At 50.8% G+C, this 14,898-nt stretch overlaps 2 protein-coding genes across 52 annotated transcripts in view; one reads left to right on the forward strand and one right to left on the reverse strand.

The window, feature by feature from the left end:
- LOC119849376 (zinc finger protein 420-like) overlaps nt 1-14,898 on the forward strand; it is a 3,142,523-nt gene that overhangs the window by 2,293,267 nt on the left and 834,358 nt on the right. The gene's annotated exons all lie outside the window — the stretch shown is intronic.
- The window catches only part of LOC119849403 (zinc finger protein 501-like), a 1,099,011-nt gene that overhangs the window by 138,176 nt on the left and 945,937 nt on the right, over nt 1-14,898 (reverse strand). The gene's annotated exons all lie outside the window — the stretch shown is intronic.

Raw genomic sequence — 14,898 nt, forward strand, 5'->3', positions numbered from 1 at the left:
CCGACCCTGATTGCAAAACTAACTGGTAAAGCTGAAAATGTATTCAAGGAAATACCAATTGAAGATGCTTTAGACTCCTGTACATTTAAATTAAAAAAAAATGGTTTGTAAATTGTAATTGTAATTGTAATGGTTTCAAATTACCCCTGATACATAAAGAGTGAAATTTAGAAATCTTAAGAGGGGTGCTGGTTTGAGTGAATATTTATACAGAATGAAAGATTTACTGGGCAAGTGGGTGAACGGCAAAAGGGGTGGAAAGTACTGAACAAATGTTTGCTCAAGAACATTTAAATATACATAAAGATGGTGTAAAACAATGTTAATGGGATAAACATGCAACGACTGTGGAAGAGATGGCTTCTCTAGCAGCTGGTGTCTTTCAGCAGACCCAGGCATCTATTGTGAATAAACCAGAGAAAGAGGGGTTTAAACCTGGTGGGAAGCAGGGTCCCTGTTTTACTCCTGGAGAAGAAAGAGGGTAGCTGGGATACTGGGCACTCACCTCCCCAAAACCATTCCTCTAATCCCCATCCCAAATCCCCTGTGAAACCAGAAGAGCCCAGAAGGTGCTATCACTGTAATTACACTAAAAACAACGAGGAGTCCTTGTGGCACCTTAGAGACTAACAAATTTATTTGGGCATAAGCTTTCGTGGGCTAAAACCCACTTCATCAGATGCATGGAGTGGAAAATACAGTAAGCAGTATATATATTACAGCACATGAAAAGATGGGAATTGCCTTACCAAGTGGGAAGGGGGGAGATCAGTGCTAATGAGGCCATTTCAATTAATGTGGAAGTGGCCTAGTCAACAGTTAACAAGAAGGTGCGAGTATCAGAAGAGGGGAAATTATTTTTTGTAGTAACCCATCCACGCCCAGACTTTATTCAGGACTAATTTGATGGTGTCCAGTTTGCAAATTAATTCCAGTTCTGCAGTTTCTCGTTTAAGTCTGGTTTTGAAGTTTGTTGAAGAATGGCCACTTTTAAGTCTGTTATTGAGTGTCCAGGGAGATTGAAGTGTTCTCCACCTGGTTTTTGAATGTTACAATTCTTGATGTCTGACTTGTGTCCATTTATTCTTTTGCATAGAGACTGTCCGGTTTGGCCAATGTACATGGCAGAGGGGCATTGCTGGCACGTGATGACGTATCACCTTCGTAGATAAAGCTTATGCCCAAATAAATTTGTTCGTCTCTAAGGTGCCACAAGGACTCCTCGTTGTTTTTGCTGATACAGACTAACACGGCTACCCCTTTGAAACCTGTAATTCCACTGATCACCTGAGGAATAAATGCCTTCTGCTGGGAGGAAGCAGGCAACAAATAGCTCATGTTCGTTCTGCTGCCCTCAACACAGAAACCTCTCAAGCGATTGAGACTTATCATATTGTTTTTGTGGGATTAGCATCTGCAGAGCCAGACACGAAGCACATTTTGTCAGGATTAGTGGCAGGGAATACCTCGGGTGGAAAGATACAGCTGCAGAAGTCTCTGTGATCAAGCGGAGTATAATTCAAGGTGAGATACGGCCAGGACAGACGGCGGAGCTTTTATTAGCAGGAGGTTACAGGATTCTTGCGTCTTTGGCAAAAATGCGCATAGAAACCGGTGGTTTAGAAAGTTTATTAACAGTGGGGGTGGTGGACGACAATCCCGTTGACCTGTTAATTGGAAATGATTTTTTCCTGGTAGCTCAGGCTGTTAAGAGGCTTACCTGCAACAAGGAGTATTATGCTGGGACCCCAGCGGGAAAGGGTAAAGTTCCAGGAATTACTGACGGAATGGGAGACAGCCTCCTTGATTACTCTGCAGCAGGGGGAAGCCGCGTGCTTCCAGGTGTGGAGGTGGCTGAGACCAGCTCTTGCTCTGCAGCTGAAGGCAGCGTCTCCTCAGGGAGGGAGGAGCGTGTATTGCCTGCTGTCAGTGAGAGAACTGTCCCGGCTGTTAGCTGGCAGAGTTTTGCAGCTGAACAAGGGACAGATCTCACTCTAGAGAGGGGGGGCCCAGGGGAAGAAACTGGGGAAGGAATAGTGGGAGTACAGAAATGTCTCCTCACTGGTCACTTGGGAGAGGATGCCCAGGACAGGATGGCTGATTCAGCATCTGGGCACCCAACCTGTGACCCAGGTTTTGAGAGGGACCTGTGCAACTGACCTTCCAGAGTGGAGCAGTCACACAGCTGACGTCTCGGGGACAGAGAGAGGGGTAACGGAGGGTACCCCAAATTCCAGTTTTTTAGGATGCTGTTCCTGATATTAAAATTAAAAAAGGTCATAAAGGAGTTTTTAAACTAAGGGCTGGGGGAAAGCCGACAGGTGCACGTGGTTTGGACAGAGACATCCCTTAGGGGAGGTTCTATTAATAGAGATTCTCTATGTCCCAGGAAGGAGGAGAGGAGGGAAGATGAGAAACAGTCAAATGAAAAAGAGCCCCATTCAATTACATCATCTAATGGCAGACAGCTAAAAAGTGACAAGTTTTTAAAGTGCTTATATACCAATGCTGGAAGTCTAAATAATAAGATGGATGAACTAGAGTCCCTCATATTAAATGAGGCTATTGATATAATAGGCATCACAGAAACTTGCTGGAATGAGGATAATCAATGGGACACAGTAACACCAGGGCACAAAATATATTGGAAAGACAGAACAGGTTGTGCTGGTGGGGGAGTGGCACTATATGTGAAAGAAAGCGTAGAATCAAATGAAGTAAAAATCTTAACTGAACCAAACTGTACCATAGTATCTCCATGGATAGTAGTAATTCCATGCGCTAAGAAGAAGAATGTAGCAGGAGGGAATCTATTACCGACCACCCGAGCAGGATGGTGATAGTGACTGTGAAATGCTCAGAGAGATTAGAAAGACCGTTACACTAAAAAACTCAATAAATAATGGGGGTTTCAACTATCCCGATATTGACTGGGTACATGTCACCTCAGGACAGGATGCAGAGATAAAGTTTCTTGACACCTTAAATGACAGCTTCTTGGAGCAGCTGGTCCTGGAACCCACCAGAAGAGAGGCAATTCTTGATTTAGTCCTAAGTGGGGCACAGGATCAGGTCCAAGAGGTGCATATAGCTGAACCGCTTGGTAATAGTGGCCACATTATAATTAAATTTAACGTCCCTGTGGTGGGGAAAACACCACAGCAGCCAAACACTGTAGCATTTAATTTCAGAAAGGGGGACGACACAAAAATGAGGAAGTTAGTTGAACAGAAATTAAAAGGTACAGCGCCAAAAGTGAAATCCCTGCAAACTCCATTTAAATGTATACCCCAAATTAAAAACCATAGTAAGAGAACCGAAAAAAAAGAGCCACCGTGGCTAAACAACAAAATAAAAGAAGCAGAGTGAGGCGAAAAGGCACCCTTTAAAACCTGGAAGTTAAATCCGAGTGAGGAAAATAGAAAGGAGCATAAACTCTGGCAAATGAAGTGTAAAAATATAATTAGAAAGGCCAAAAAAAGAATCTGAAGAACAGTCAGCCAAAGACTCAAAGAGAAATAGTACTTTTTTTTTTGAAATACATCAGAAGCAGGAAGACGGCCAAACAATCAGTGGGGCCACTGGACAATCGAGACGCTAAAGGAGCCCTCAAGGACGATAAGGCCATTGAGGAGAAACTAAATTAATTCTTTGCATCGTTCTTCACGGCTGAGGACGCGAGGCAGATTCCCAAACCCGAGCCATTCTTTTTAGGTGACAAATGTGAGGAACTGTCCCGGACTGAGGTGTCATTAGAGTTGGTTTTGGAACAAACTGATAAATTAAACAGTAATAACTCACCAGGACCAGATAGGATTCACTCAAGAGTTCTGAAGGAACTCCAATATGAAACTGCAGAACTATTAATGAGTCTGTAACCTACCAATTAAATCAGCTTCTGTACCAAATGGAGAACCCCAATTTTTAAAAAGGGCTCCAGAAGTGATCCCAGCAATTACAGGCCGGTAAACCTGACTTCGGTACCAGGCAAACTGGTTGAAATTATAGCAAAGCATGGAATTGTCAGACACATAGATGAACATAATTTGTTGGGGGAAGAGTCAACTTGGTTTTTGTCAACGGAAATCATACCTCACCAATCTACTAGAATTCTTTCAGGGGGTCAACAAGTATGTGGCCAAGGGGGATCCAGTACATATAGTGTACTTAGATTTTCAGAAATAAAATGTGGAAACGCTGGGGCAAGGAACAGAGACAAGTTCAGGAGCTTTCTCTGCAACACTCTGGTTCTGTGGGTTCTGATTGTGTGCAGATGGGGTCGCCCCATCTCAAAAAAGATGTATTGGAATAGGAAAAAGTACAGAAAAGGGCCACAAAAATGATGAGGGGTCTGGAACGGCTTCCATATAAGAGGAGGTTAATAAGACGGGGACTTTTCAGCTTGGAAAGAGACGACTAAGAGGGGATATCATAGAGGTCTATGAAAGCATGACTGGCATGCAGAAAATCAGAAAGAAAGTGCCATTTACTCCTTCACATAACACAAGAACTAGGGGTTACCCAATGAAATGAATAGGCAGCAAGTTTAAAAAAAAAAAGTTCCAACCTGTGGAACTCCTTGCCAGAGGATGTTGTGAAGGCCAAGACCATAACAGGGTTCAAAAAAGAACTAAATAAATTCATGGAGGTTAGGTCCATCAATGGCTATTAGCCAGGATGGGCAGGAGTGGTGTCCCTAGCCTCTGTTTGCCAGAAGCTGGGAATGGACGATCACTTGATGATTCCCTGTTCTGTTCATTCCCTCTGGGACACCTGGCATTGGCCACTGTCAGAGGACAGGACACTGGGCTAGATGGACCTTTGGTCTGACCCAGTATGTCCGTTCTTATACATTTGTGGAAATTAACTCTGTCTCTTTAAGAGAGGATGCAGATCCTACTGAAAGAATGGTTGTCCGTGAGAATGCAGATGACCCATCTGACAGAAGAAAGGAGGGATTTCCCCAGGCTGGTGAGACACGGAAAGAAACTATGGAAGAGCTTCTGCAAAAAGGTGAATCTGATCCAAGAGTAGACACTCTTAGCCCAAAGAGAACAAATCATAATCCTTTAGAAAAGGGGGATGGGGAAGGACCCCGTGCTGGGACTGAGACACAGAGGGTAACCCCAAGAAGGGTTACAAAATAATGAATGATCCCATGCAGCGTTTCCCAGCTGTTGGGTTGCAACCCCAAGGGATTCATGACAGGCAATCAGACGAGCGGTGAGATATTAAAAGATTTACTATGATCTTCAGCAAAGAAAATCTCCCTCCCGCACTTCCTGCACTTTTAGCCCTCAAGGACAACTATTCTCGGTCAGCCTCTTGACACGCAGACATGGAAGTTGTATAGGATCAGCCTTGATATGGGTTTTATTCTTATTTCCTACTAAACGTAAGATGACTTCTAATCAGCGGTCACCAACATGAAAAACGTGAGAAACTCGAATATGCCCGACAGCAGCTCCCTCTTTGTTCAAAATGAATATTCAAAGCCAGTCTGCATGCAGTATACCAGCCCCACTGCACAGCCAGTCAGTCCATACAGGGTACAGCTGGGCGGCCCACATCTGACCATTTTCACTCACTCATGGAAGCCTTCAGACTCCTCAGGGTCTGAATATTTTGTCCTTGTCTCATCCTAGTTCAACCATTCGGGCTGTTGTTCCTTTCCCCAAAGGGAAACACCCCCCTGAGATCTGGATTCGCTCTGAATCCCCATCAGATGTCACAGTAGGAGTGAGTTTCAGAGTAGCAGCCGTGTTAGTCTGTATTCGCAAAAAGAAAAGGAGTACTTGTGGCACCTTAGAGACTAACAAATTTATTAGAGCATAAGCTTTCGTGAGCTACCGCGCACTTCATCGGATGCATCATCACTTGCATCCGATGAAGTGAGCTGTAGCTCACGAAAGCTTATGCTCTAATAAATTTGTTAGTCTCTAAGGTGCCACAAGTACTCCTTTTCTTTTTACAGTAGGAGTGAGTCAGTCACAGGGTTCACCCGGCTATGCATTGTTCCACCATTTCCAGGTGCACATCGGGGCGGGAGGCCGTGATGCCCTGTCGCTAACATGGTTATTGGTGTGAAATCTCCCCCCGGCCCGTCAGAGACAGACACGTACCGGTGTCGCTCCCCAGCTCCCGTCGCAGCGTCTCTAGGGGAAGGAGAGGACGGGAGAGGTGAAGATTCAGACCCTCGCATTCCTGGGGAGGTTCCCACTGGTTATTAATGTAATCGCTGTTAACTACGGGACGGTGACACAGACCAAGGCCCATAACGCAGCCGCTGTAGACAGAGCCAGCCCCACAGGGCGACTCCCATGGGGAAGGGCGACGCGCGGAGCTGGGGCTGTGAGATGGAGCCCGGGGTCAGTGACATCACTAGAGTCCCCGACTCCTCCCCAGGGCCAGGGTCGCTCTAACCAGAGGAGACGCCACCCCCAGACTCCAACTCACCTTTGAATCTCGGCAGCATCTGCTGCAAGACGGCACTTTTCAGACAGAAATGGCTGAGTCCCCTCTCCAGCTCCGCAAACCCCGGCTCTGGCTTCCGAAACGCCCCGTCCTCCCTGCTGGGGAAAGGAGGAGGGGTGAGAAATGGGCCTGATCCCCAATCCCCAGCAGCCCATAATCTCCAAGAAACCTAGATCTGAGCTTTGTAGCCTGAGATGGCCTCTGTTATGGTGAGTCACCTGCCTTCAGCCCTGTGCTCTCCATGGGCCCAGAGAGGTGGGACATGGGGAAACACTGGGGCAAGGAACAAAGACAAGTTCAGGAGCTTTCTCTGCGACGCCCTGATTCTGTGGGTTCTGTGTGTGCAGATGGGGTCGCCCCATCTCAAAAGAGATATATTGGAACTGGAAAAAGTATAGAAAAGGGCCACAAAAATGATGAAGGGCATGGAACAGCTTCCATATGAGGAGAGATGAATAAAACTGGGACTTTTCAGCTTGGAAAAGAGACGACTAAGAGGGGATATCATAGAGGTCTATAAAGGCATGACTGGTGTGCAGAAAGTAAGTAAAAAAGTATCATTTACTCCTTCACATAACACAAGAACTAGGGGTTACCCAATGAAATGAAGAACTAGGGGTTACCCAATGAAATGAAACTTTTTCACTAAGAGGGTGGTGAAACACTGGAATGCGTTACCTAGGGAGGTGGTAGAATCTCCTTCCTTAGAGGTTTTTAAGGTCAGGCTTGACAAAGCCCTGGCTGGGATGATTTAACTGGGACTTGGTCCTGCTTTGAGCAGGGGGTTGGACTAGATGACCTTCTGGGGTCCCTTCCAACCCTGATATTCTATGATTCTATGATTCTATGAAATGAATAGGCAGCAAGTTTAAAAAAAAAAAGGAAATATTTCTTCACACAACCTGTGGAACTCCTTGCCAGGGGATGTGGTGAAGGCCAAGACTATAACAGGGTTCAAAAAAGAACTAGATAAGTTCATGGAGGACAGGTCCAACAATGCTTATTAGCCAGGATGGGCAAGGATGGGGTCCCTAGTCTCTGTTTGCCAAAAGCTGGAAATGGGTTCCAGCGGATGGATCACCTGTTCTGTTCATTCCGTCTGGGGCACCTGGCATTGGTCACTGCCGGAAGACAGGACACTGGGCTAGATGGACAGTTTGGTCTGACCCAGTGTGGCCGTTCTTATGTTCACAGCCACCTCCCCCACTGGGAAATCCCAGTAACAAGGGGCACCAGCACTGGGATTACGTGGAAAGGGAGGAGACACAGAACAAAGAGTGGGTGTGTCCCCACATAAGATTCATAGATACTAAGGTCAGAAGGGACCATTCTGATCATCTAGTCCGACCTCCTGCACAGCGCAGGCCACAGAATCTCACCCACCCACTCCTGCGAAAAACCTCACCCATGTCTGAGCTATTGAAGTCCTCAAATCGTGGTTTAAAGACTTCAAGGAGCAGAGAAGCCTCCAGCAAGTGACCCGTGCCCCATGCTACAGAGGAAGGCGAAAAACCCCCAGGGCCTCTTCCAATCGCCCTGGAGGAAAATTCCTTCCTGACCCCAAATATGACGATCAGCTGAACCCTGAGCATGTGGGCAAGATTCACTGGCCAGATACCCAGGAAAGAATTTTCTGTAGTAACTCAGATCCCACCCATCTAATATCCCATCACAGGCCATTGGACCTATTTATCATGAATAGATAAAGATCAATTAATTGCCAAAATCATGGTATCCCATCATACCATCTCCTCCATAAACTCATCGAGTCTAATCTTAAAGTCAGATAGGTCGTTTGCCCCCACTGCTCCCCTTGGAAGGCTGTTCCAAAACTTCACTCCTCTGATGGTTAGAAACCTGCGTCTAATTTCAAGTCTAAACTTCCCAATGACCAGTTTATACCCATTTGTTCTCGTGTCCACATTGGTGCTGAGCTTAAATAATTCCTCTCCCTCTCCAGTATTTATCCCTCTGATATATTGATAGAGAGCAATCATATCTCCGCTCAGCCTTCTTCTAGTTATGCTAAACAAGCCAAGCTCCTTGAGTCTCCTTTCACAAGACATGCTCACTGTGGACACAGACAGAGCCCAGGTCTTCAGCGGGGAATGAACGTGGGCCCTTAACACCAAAAGCCCTGAGCCCTTCAGCTGAAGCAGTAACCCTGGGGTGTCCAACTCATTTGGCGGACAGGGCTGTCTTCCACTTTCCGGTACCGTCAGTGGGCCAGGGCATCGATTGAAGACTCCGCACCCCATCTCCATTCACAGCAGGACCCCCACAGCTTTCAGTGGGACACTCAGGCACAAAGGGGAGACTCCAGGATCAAGCACCCCATGGGGAACAAAGGAAGTCAGTGTCTACGCTGACACAGGCCAAGGGCATTCACATCTCTCTGAGCTGCTGTTTCAGGCTGCCTGCAGACTCAGGAAGGCAACATTGTCTCCCCGTGTCCATTTGGGAGGGGTTTTTTTGCAGCCAGGAAGGCTGGAAACTTACTTTAAAAAAAAAAAAAAAGTCGAAAGCTGAGATTCTGCACACTCTGAATACGTGATGTGGCCCCATAAATACGTGAGACAGGCCCATATGTCTGACAGCCCTGGTGGGACGTCATTACCTGTCAGAGGGTGCCAGGGTCCACCCCTTGCTGAGGCAGCTGCGAGGGGACACAGAATCACAGGCTCTAAGCCAGCGTGTCACGCTGCAGGGGCCGGGGGACGCCCCGTATTCAGTGCCGTTACCAGACCTAACACACCATGAGGAGCGAGACAGAGCCCAGCACCTACCTGCCCCCAGAGCTCCCAGCACCCTGGAGAGGGAGAGAAAGGAGAGGCCGTCAGAGGGGGTGTCCCAGGCTGGGGAAGCCTCCTGCTCTACAGGGGAATCACCGTGGGTGCCTCTGGTATTTAGGGGAATTTCAGACCCTTGGGTTCTGGTGCAGAGAGCAGCTGCCGCCTCCCCCGTCCCCACCAGCAGGGACCCGTTGCTCCCAGCTGCCCCAGCAATCCCTGCTGGGAGGTGGAAAGTTTCTCCCCAGGCACTTTAGAGGCAGAAAATGTTTCTCTGCCTTGAGAGTCAAATTCCCCCCAGTGCTGAGAGCCCCACAAGCCCCCTGACCCCAGTAACCCATTAACGTCGTGTGAGCAGGGCCGTAGGCCTGGCTCGGGACCTCTGCATGGGGGAGGGGATTTACAGACATTTACAGGAGAGGAGAGAAGGTCCCGGGGTTGCAGCACCCAGGACCCATCCCTGGCGCTGCCACGGACTCGGTACGTGACCTCGGGCAGGGCTCTGCCCCTCCCTCTGCCTCGCTTTCCCCCTTTGTCCCATAGGGATTACGCCCCCGACCCCACTTTGTAAAGTGCTTTGGGGTCTAGGGCGGACACGCTCCTATAGAAACACTGCGTATGGTCATTGCAACGACAGCCTGACCTGCAGGGGTTGGCTCAGCGGCTGCTGCCCCTTCTCTCCTCCCCGCTCACTGAGCAGGGAAATCTCCCGGGACAGCCGGCAGACGCCCTCATCCCTTCTCTGGACAATGGCTCTCTCTAGCTCTTCCAGCCGGGACAGCAGCCCCTGCTCCTGCTCCTCCAGAAACCCTCGCAGCTCCTGCCACTCCCAGACCAGCTTCTGCCTCTCGGCTGCCCTCTGGTTCTGCGGCCACAGGGAGAGGGCGGGCGGGTGCCGGGGGAGACCCATAAATGCCCCTCCCGGCGGGTGGGGGGGTTATTTCCCAGAGCACGGGATCTCTTGCGCTGGGGGATGGGAAGCTGATTTACCCCAGGAAGGGTGGCGCGATCAGAGCAGGGGTGAGCCGTACATCGCTCACAGGGGGGACTTTTCTCCCCAAAACCTCATCCAATTGCTCTGAGCCAAACTCTCCATCTCTGCAGCCCCACAGTTCCTCCCCAACCCCCCCCCCCAGGTGCTAGAAAGGCTCCCCGGTCACTGGGACATGCAGACAGCCCGTGGGCAGGGGCTCTGGGCTCACTCAGACTGACCCTCTCCAGCCTCCTGCACCCTACGGGCATCATGTCACCCCCGTGTCGGACCCTGGGCTCCAGCGGGGACGGTTCCCTGGCTGAGGCTGGCAGGCTGGGCCCTTCATTCACCGGGCACCGGGCACCTGGCAAACCCGGGCCCTGGGCACCTACCAGCAGCTCCTGGCTTTGCCGCTGCTCCTCGTCTTTGGCTGCTTCTCTCTCTTTTCCCCGAGGGGCCCGACGCTCTCGTGGGGGCTCCTGGAAAAAGCACGGGGGGGAAGGGGGAGGTTACAAGCCACTTCAACCAACCTCCCAGCTGCCAGATTTCAGGGCCCGTCCTGCCCTGCCGAGCCCCCGGGACTCACGGAGACTTTTTCCCCAGGCCTCGTTCAACCTCAGCGAGGGTGATGGGGGAGGCGATGGTGAAAGGGGGGGGGAGAAAACACAGAACCCCGTGGTGAAGTGACAGGGCGCAGCCCAACCCCCCCGCCCCAGCTTTTAATATCAGGTGACTCTACCCACACCCTAAGTAACAACTTCAGACAGTCCCCCAATTCCAACCCCCCCACGCACCCCCCAAGTGCCAGAGCTGAACATGAAGCCCCCCCAATTGAGTACCCCCCAACTCACCACTCTTCCCCTCCCCACTGACATCCCCAAACTCCCCGTCTGCCCCCTGCCCACCGACACCCCCCAAACTCCCCACTCTTCCCCCAGACACCCCCACAAACTTGCCACTCTTCCCTCCCCCACTGACACCCCCCAAACTCGCCACTCTTCCCTCCCCCACTGACACCCCCCCAAACTCCCCGCTCTTCCCCCCCACTGACACCCCCCCAAACTCCCCGCTCTTCCCCCCCACTGACACCCCCCCAAACTCCCCGCTCTTCCCCCCCAACCGCTCTTCCCCCCACTGACACCCCCTCCAAACTCCCTGCTCTTCCCTCCCCATTGACACCCCAAACTCCCCGCTCTTCCCCACACTGACACCTCCAAACTCTCGCTCTTCCCTCCCCCACTGACACCCCCCAAACTCCCTGCTCTTCCCCCCCACTGACACCCCCAAACTCCCCATCTGCCCCCTGCCCACTGATACGCCCAAACTCCCCGCTCTTCCCCCCGATACCCCCCAAACTCCCCATCTGCTCCCTGCCCACTGATACCCCCCAAACTCCCCGCTCTTCCCCTGATACCCCCCCAAACTCCCCGCTCTTCCCCCCCGATACCCCCCAAACTCCCCATCTGCTCCCTGCCCACTGACACCCCCAAACTCTCGCTCTTCCCTCCCCCACTGACACCCCCTAAACTCCCCGCTCCAAACAGCCTCCAATCCCCAGCAGCCCCAACCCCCCCCATACACCCCCCCGCCGCGCTCCCGGGCCCAGCCGGGGTCCGAGCTCCGGGCCCCTCCCGGCAGGAGCGTGTCCGCCCCACGCGTGTCCCCGCCCCACGCAACCCCCCCGCTCCGCGCTGCCCCCGGCCCCACCGCGCTGCTCCCGGCCCCGGCCCCGGCCCCGCCGCTGCAAACACACAAAGGGCTCCCGGGCCGGGGGGGGGCAGGAAGGGGCGGCTCCTCCCCGGGCCTGGCCCTGCCCCTGCCCCGCCGGGCCCCACGCAGGGTGTTGGGGACACGCCGGGAATCGGGGAACCCCCCCCCCAGCCTGCAGGATCAGGCCGGGGTGCAATGGGGGGGGGGGGGCTGCTTGCAAAACTGCTCCCGGCAGCTGCAGTGGGGGAGTTGGGGGGGCAGCTGGGGAGGAGGGTGAGGAGCCATGGGGGGGGGCGGGGGTGTCTTGCCTCCACTGAACCCACTCCAAGGCCCTTGTCCAGCAGAGGACCTGGCAGTCGCTTTTCCCCACGGTGGGGGGGAGGGGGGGGTCTTTGAATGATCCATGCTTTGCAGGGATTTTTATTTTCAATTTCCACCGCTGTATAAAGTGCCCTTTCCAGCCCCCATGCCCGGACTTTAACCCCGTCATGATTCACGGTTCTTGTGCTGAATGCACACGTGTGGCGGGGGCGGCGGGGGGGGGGGGTTTGTTACTGGAAAGCCGTGAATCGTAAAGCTAAGGTTAGGGTGACCAGATGTCCCCATTTCATAGGGCAATTCCCGATATTTGGGGCTTTTTCTTATATCGGTGCCTATTACCCCCCTGGCCTGATTTTTCACACTTGCTATCTGGTCCCCCTAGCTAAGGTGGAGCGGTCATGTGCGCCGAAGTGTTATTTCCTTTCAAACTCTAATATTCATATTCAATACGCCACACAAAGGGCTTGACAATGGTTCTCTCTCCCTACGCTTGCAAGAGTTTTATCTGACAAGACCACCCTGAGTACCCTTTGTCAACGCCCAACAAAGTCCAGCCTGAAAACAGGTGCCTGAAGGTGGTTTAAGGCCCATCTTCGCATGTACTTGACGTTTTGTTTCTTTGTTTTTTCTAGGTACTTGCTCCGAGGCTCAAGCTGCGTCTCCACCAGCACTTTTGTCGGCATAATTTACGTCGCTCAGGGGCGTGACAAAAACCACACCCCTCTGCATGAGGTAAATTACACCTAGGGTGACCAGATGTCCCGATTTTCTAGGGACTATCCTGATGTTCGGGGTCTTTTTCTTATATAGGCTCCTCTTACCCGCCACCCCTTGTCCCGATTTTTCACACTTGCTGTCTGGTCACCCTAGCTACACCAACCAAAGCGCCGGAGTGGACAGCAGAGAGTGGCTATGTGTAGACGTGGCCTTAGATGGAATTTATTACATCTTGCTTGGAGGTTATCGTTAGGTTAGACAGCGATTTGATTTTTCATGTAATGCACTAAAAATATAAACAGGAGGCCATGGGTGTGTTTGTTAAACAGGGACTTTTGCGGTGCGAAAGATGTTTTTCTGGAATCTGGACCTTGATCACAAAAATAATTGACTACCTCTCGTCCCCCCCGCCCCCCTTCTCCTTTGTTTCCACGGGCATTGATACTTGCTTTCAAGTCTGATCATTACCCATCACTAGCTTTATTGCAAGAGGGTGGCTTCGTGAACTAGAGAGACGTTTTATTCTTTTTCAGTATTGCAAGCAACATCTAGAATGGAAACTCCCCTCGCAGCGTGCACCTCTGCTTTTCAGTACAGGTTTTCGGAAATCTGCAGTGTGTCTACCAATATCCGCTACTGCTGGCATGGTCACGGGACGTTCAGGATTGTATTTATTAGCCTCCCTTTTCTAACTAAGCTCACATCTTTACCTAAATTCCAGGGAGCCAGGACCCTGCCCTAAATTATTTGCAATCTTAAAATATTTCAGCTGCTTTAGAAACCTGGAATTGCCCATTGGGAAACAAATAAAATAAGCAGTGAGCTCCATTCCCCTGTCAGTTTAAGAGACTCTCTGGGCTTGCATTTCACTGAACAAAACTGGCTTTGAAAAACATACGGGCCAACGTACAATGCTCACATCTCTCTTGCTCAGAGAGGTTTTGAAATTTGGCCACAAAGATTTGAGGGCAGACTAGCTTTTGGAATTCATGTTTACAAGCTAGACTTGGGTCTCATACCTGTGAGATGAAGGACAAATGTTAAATGTGTCATAATAAATGCTGTAAAAACTATTCACATTTTAAGCGCCAGGGTTGCAGCAAACGGACTGGATCTTGCCCACAGAAAAGCCGGGGGGAGGGGGGGCGGATGTTTTTGCCAAACGATTAGCCTCAAGCGAACAGCAGAGACGAATGCAGCTCTCAGATTTCCGTTCATTATCTGGCAGTAGATAAGAATCCATGCAAAATGACCTTCTGAAATGACTGCAACAGTCCCTTGTGAGCTCTCCCTCTCTCCAGTGCACAATCACAGGCTCCCATGAACAAAGCCAAGTCTGCTGAACATGTCCCAGGGGAACCAAACCACTCAGCAGAGTGGCGCAGCGGAAGCGTGCTGGGCCCATAACCCAGAGGTCGATGGATTGAAACCATCCTCTGCTACTTTACCTTTTATGACTCACAACCCCGGAAATCACTCAGCCTGCCCTTCTTTCAGCCACATACAAAACAGGAACACGTTCTCTTGCTATTTAGTCTTTTACCGTGATTAAATCCAGGGAGAAAGCCCCAGAGAGGCCCCTCCTGCACAGAGAGAGATGCCCTAGGACTCCAGTCACATTCAACCGCAGGACTGGAAGGGACCTCGCGGGCTCATCTAGTCCAGGCCCCTGCACTCATAGCAGGACTAGGTATGATCTACACCATCCCTGACAGGGCTTTGTCCAGCCTGCTCTTAAAAACCTCCAGTGATGGAGATTTCGCAACGCCCCTGGCCAATTTAGTCCACCCTGACAGCTAGGAAGCTTTTCCTAATGTCCAACCTAAAGTCAAGGAAAGGTCTATGCCTAAAGGAGAACATCCGAATGGGCTTTCTGCAATTGGAGCCCATTGCGTCTCGTCCTGTCCTCAGAGG

This window comes from Dermochelys coriacea, chromosome 28 (assembly GCF_009764565.3).
Source record: "Dermochelys coriacea isolate rDerCor1 chromosome 28, rDerCor1.pri.v4, whole genome shotgun sequence".
NCBI classification, from domain to species: Eukaryota; Metazoa; Chordata; order Testudines; family Dermochelyidae; genus Dermochelys; species Dermochelys coriacea.